Source organism: Pinus tabuliformis, chromosome 4_1, assembly GCF_031772625.1.
Source record: "Pinus tabuliformis cultivar Carrire ecotype Pingquan chromosome 4_1, CPIR1, whole genome shotgun sequence".
NCBI lineage: Eukaryota > Viridiplantae > Streptophyta > Pinopsida > Pinales > Pinaceae > Pinus > Pinus tabuliformis.
In genome coordinates, this window is record NC_142303.1 from 892,022,171 (window position 1) to 892,028,065 (window position 5,895).

Here is a 5,895-nt window from a genome sequence, read left to right on the forward strand (position 1 = left end):
TCTTCATGCTTACACAGATGCAGATTGGGCTGGAAGTGTGGATGATAGGAAAAGCACAAGTGGAGGTGCTTTCTTCATGGGTTCCAGATTAGTATCTTGGTTCAGCAAGAAACAAAGTTCGATTGCCTTATCTACAGCTGAAGCAGAATATGTGGCTGCAACATCTTGTTGCACACAACTTCTTTGGATGATGCAGACCTTGCAGGACTTTCAAATCACTTGCACTCCACCTGTCTCTATCTTATGTGATAATACAAGTGCAATCAGCATTTCAAAGAATCCAGTCATGCACTCAAAGACCAAGCACATACCAATCAAGTACCATTTTCTTCGGGAACAAGTGCTTGAGCAGAAGGTCAAGTTGGAGTATGTTCCTTCTAAGGAGCAAGTTGCTGATATTCTCACAAAACCACTGCCCAGGGAAACTTTTGAATATCTCAGACAAAAGCTGGGAGTAGTTGATGCTTCATCCTATTGTTGAAGTTTGTTTGTTCTACAGAAAAGTTGGTATACGCAGGTTACGGAAGGGATATGCGCGTATACACGCGGTTTCATGATGGGTAAGTCGCGTATATGTTGGACGCTTGTTGCAGAAAGTATATCCACGTACATACGCTGTTTTATACAGGAAAAATCGCGTATATGAAGTTCTGAACAACAAGGGAAAACTCTGGAGTTCTGAACAGCAATGGGAATGTCAGAATTCTTCAGGCACAATTTCAGGGAGTGCAACAGGCACAGGTTCAGGGGGAGCAGCTTAAAAGTCTCATAAAGCATTGTTGGCATTCAGATGTTTTGGTTGTTGGTTTCAGGAGAAGGAGCTCAGAAAGAAACCCTGGTTGCTGATCTAACAAGATGTTTATCAGATGCTGCTGGTGCCTTTCCTAAGTCTTGGTCTAGATCTGTTGTCTCTATGTCATATTTCTTTTATGGTGTCAAGGTCATGTAACGGCCTATGTTGGTTTCCCCACTATGCCTGGGATGAATGTTGTAATATAATTGGTTGTTTATGATATGTCCCCTCTTGGTAGGGAGTATGGATGTATGTATTGAGTCTTTTGGTGATAGGACGGTCCCTTATGGTGTATAAGTCTTGGTTCTTGTTGAAGAACATCTTTTGCTGATCTGGCCTACTGTCAGGGGGAGCACGAGTCAGCACAGCCAAGCAGAGGTATCAGCATGTCCTCAGGGGGAGCACAGCCCTTTGCCCTTGATGTCAAAGGGGGAGAGTGACTTGGTGTGGTGGTTGCCATCAAGTCCAAAGGGGGAGATTGTTGGCATTATGATTTAAGTGTTGTCCTTGATGGCAACTCACTCAGAGGTTGGTACAGGTGATGGCAACTTAATCAGAAGACAGATCTCAGTACAGCATGCCAAGGAAGCTCATACACGCCGTTTCGTTAAGCCCAAGTCGCGTGTACACGCTAGTTCGATTCAGAAAAAGCGCGTGTATGTGGAAAGGTTCCTTTGGTCCATGGTGGTTAGTCCTTGGAAGTTGTGCCTATGATTTCGGACCATTATGTCTCGACGGGCGTGTCGATCCCTAGTTTTAAAGTTGATGGTATTGTGTTACTATGGTTTTGGCTCTTGGTATTGAGAAAGGCCTAAGGCTATATAAGGAGAAGAAGATCATTAGGCAATATCATCTTTCGACAAGGCTTGAATATCTAAGAGAGAAAGAGATCTGATATGCAGGGTTCGGGTTGCTTGATATGAGCTAAGGAGAAATCACATCGGCGGATGGAAGACTAGATCTAAGGACAAATCGGGATCTAATGGTTTGAAATGCTCTATTATGATATGGTTGATTATGCGTATTTCTAGATCTGCATACTGTCGCAATATTATGTTCTGGATCTAACTGATGTCTGGTACAGCTGCAAGTTGAGAGAATCTATTTTTAGATCTGTACGCAGGTTGGCTTAAGTAAAAACGCGTGTACACGCAGGTTTCGCTCATTGAAGTAGCGTATATCTCTTAAAGCTTATTTTTGGGTTTTGCAGTTGGATCTGACTGTTATTGCAGAGTTCTGTAGACTGCTCTGGGTTCTGGTATCTGGTGATTGACAGGGTTCAGTGGTTCAGTGATTCAAAGTTTGATAATTCTAGTATTGGTTGTTTTATGCTTCATGGATCTGTTATGAAAGTTGAATGAATTGGGTCTACAGATTGAATGATGTGCTTCAGGAATATCCAGTCTGAAAATGTATGAAAAGTGATACCTGAAAGAAAGAAGATTGTAGGCCAGCACCTACGTACTAGTATCTTGGCTAGTACAAGAGCAAAGGGGGTTGGAGCTCCCTTCCAAGGAAGTTTGGAGAACGAGAGAAGGTTGTAGCCTTCTGCAGGTTGTAGCCTGCGTACTGGTACAAGGTTGCACCAGTACAAAATATTGTAAACTGAAGTTTCTTATTAAAGAAAGATAGAGACAACTTGCAGCAGGTGGTTTTCACCCACATTGGTTTCCACCTTATATCTTGGTGTTCATGTGTGTGGTTTTTGATCTGTTCTGTTATACTGCACCTGCTTACTGTTAATGTGGTGAATAATGTCTTGATGAACTTAACTGAAGAATAAGCTAACTAAATTATGAGTTTTCTTCTTATACGCTGTTTTACTTAACCACAGTAGCGTGTACACGCTGGTTCACCTAACTGAAGTAGCGTATATGTTTCTGAGCATTGAAAAGTTTGATTGATCTGATAATACTGATTCACCCCCCCTCTCAGTATTATTTCCAACATAGCATAAGCACTTGGGATGGGGAAGCATGATCACTATTAACCAAATTAGTTTCTAGGCTCGGAAACAGATTAGTCAACGCCGCTGGGGTATTTGAAGTTTTTAAAAATTTCATAACCTTAGCTTTATGTGGAAAATCTCTTGTATAATGCTCGTCATCACATATGTAACATGGATAACAAGGGTTTTTTTGCCCAGTAGGGTTTCCAGAAGATTTCTCAGGAGTCGAATCTTCCTGTTTTTTATTTTTGTTTTTCCCTTTTTTCTTGCCCCCTGGTTGCTTCGGTTCTTTGCCTTTGTCGGTTGACACGGCATTAACCTTCAAGGCAGGAAGTTTGTCATTTGCCTTTTTACTGGAAACTACAAGGGCTTTACCAGATGGGGCCTTTGTGGTTTGCGTACTTGAGGTGCCAATCACGCCGTTGTCGGCATGAGAGTCCCTGTTCGATTTAGGAGGAGGAGGAACGAAAAATTATGGTCTAGGAGCATCAGGAATTTTGTCATAGAGTGTGCCAGACTGAGTATAGATCAAGTCTAGATATTGTGCATGAGCAATGACTTGCTCTTCAGTGACGACTCCTCCCTTGGCCACATATTCTGTAATAGAAGGTAACAATGACTTAATAAACCATTCAGCTAGAAGCTGATCAGGAACATATGTCTTTACCATTCGACGACGACGTCGCCACTCATGAATATGATTAGATATGTGAGTGGTTGTTGTCTATTTAAAATTGGTAAGGAGCTCCGTTCCTGTTTCGTACCTTATGGGTAGCTGAAAATGGGTTAAAAAGGTGGTGGAAAGGGCGCTGAAGTTATCGAATAAAGCTCTAGGAAATTCGATGTAGCATTTCGCTGCCGGACCAGTTAGCATTCGCTGAAAAAGGTGAAGCCTAATAAAATCATCATTGAGGGTGTTGGATGAACACCACAAATGAAATGTCATCACATGATTCGATGGATCTTCACCCGGATTTCCATTGAATTTAGTAATATCTGACGGAAGTTTATGGGGAATCGCTGGCCACAAGGGGCATAAGCAATTGGATCATTTGTTAGCTGATTCAGATCTGGTAATTCTAAAGTTGCTACGAAGGGCAACTGTTGATTCAGGTTAGGCGAAGCATACCCAGGATAAGATGGGATTTCCTGAGCAGTGGGTCTTTGCATACCAGCATAATGTATTTGATGTTGATAACTTGATAAGGTTGATGGGCATAACCATTATAGTATGGTTGTTGATAACCACTTTGGAAACGCGATTGCCCATTACTTATAAAGAATTGTTGCTCAAGTCCTTGGTATGATTGCTGGAATTGCGATTGTTGGTATTGAACCAACCATGGTTGTTGGACCATTTGCTATTGCCCAATACTGGATGATTGACCAAGATGAGGAGTCATAGTATCTATTTGAGCTTGAGTCACTCCAGATAAGGAGGCACTAACCTAAGGTTGTGATTGAATCGCTGAGACGAGAGGCTGTTGTATTACAACTTGAGAAACTTGAGGTTGACATACAACAGGTAGTGCTTGTACTTGCGATACAGTCACAATAGCAGGTGTAGTGGGAATATTCGACACAGGATGGACTGGTTGCATTGAATATACAACCCTTGGTTGTTGAGGCAGTATTGGTACCCAACCGCTGGATGTAATTCCAGTTTGACCTGAACCTTGTTGTAAACTCTCATATGGTTGTTCTCCTGGAGGGAACAATGAAAAGGCATACTGCCCCCCATATGGTGGCAATCTGGTACTTAAAGGGTAGATTGGCCTTTGAAGACACATCGGATCGACTTGTTGAGTTTCAACATAAGAAATACCAGATGAGAATCCGGATGAAGAAATAGGAACTGACCATGTCATCGAAACAATCCCTGATTGGACTCCAGCTTGTTGTTGATAACTTTCCGGGACAGATGTTATACCAGCAATCATTGTAGGAATGACATCAGGAATCTCTGTCGTAGCCGTGTCTGTTGACACAGTCCTAGATGTTGATGGTTGTTCAGACATGTTTAGTCTATCCAAAAGATTTCCTAGCGATTCAACAGGAACTTGCGATGAAAAAGAACTAACTTCTGTAGTAGAAGGATGTAAGTGGATACCAGTTCCAAAATACACTGGAGTACTGGATGGAAGATCCTCCACAATTTCTTTTATAGCAATCAGTCCAGGTGGAAGAGGTAAACCGTCAGGTTCGTAAAATATTTCTGGTGCCAAAGAAGGTATAGACTCTATAGTGACAGATGTTGGAGGAGTGACACCTTCTGAATCAGCCCTAGATAGAGCTAGTTCAGGAATAGAAGTGTTTACCGTTACACTAGGATCAGTTCTAATGTCCTCTTGTAACTGTGGAACTTCTTCTGTAGAGGCAGGGGTACCAGAAATAATTGGAGTAACTGGAGTCTTTGAGGATGTTGAAACACAAGTTTCAAATAAACCAAGAGACTTCGACCCAGTTAAACGAGATTGCTTGGCCCGGAATGGTTTCGTTTCCGGAGTCAAAGACGGTTGACTCGTTAGTCTCCGTGAATGATGGGGTTTTGATTGACTTTCTTCCACGATTGTGGATTACTTGATCAACTCAAAATAAAAAGGGGAAAATTTTATTCCGAATTAAATGAATTTTATGACGCTTTGACACAACTTGCTTTTTCAATTTTTAAGAGTCGAGAAAAAGCTAAAGATGACTCTAGTCACCTTCGATTTTTAATGAGCCTGAAGTGACAAGTGCTCATATGGACCTTTTCTTTTAAGGAGTCTGAAAAGGAATGAAAGTGACTACTCTGGAAATCTAGACAGAGGGATTACCAAACCAATCACAAAACTACAGAATACTTTTTACGGTACGGTAGTCAATCTTCGTGAATGCTGTGTTCGGTGCATTGCGATCGATAGGGCGACAAACACGGCTTCCTAAGGATAAAGGATATAGCCTATTGTGGTCTCCCAATATATACTTGACAGTACGTGGGAGAAAAATTCTGTACTGGCACTTGTCGTATCAAAGAGGAGGAATCACCCAACCTACGATGAAAACGATAGTTACAAGGCTTTACGACGTCGGAATATGTCTCTAGCCTAGACTTCTAAATGTTGTGCGTTAGGTTCCAAAGCATTTTTATGTTCATTGAGGTTTATTTTATAGT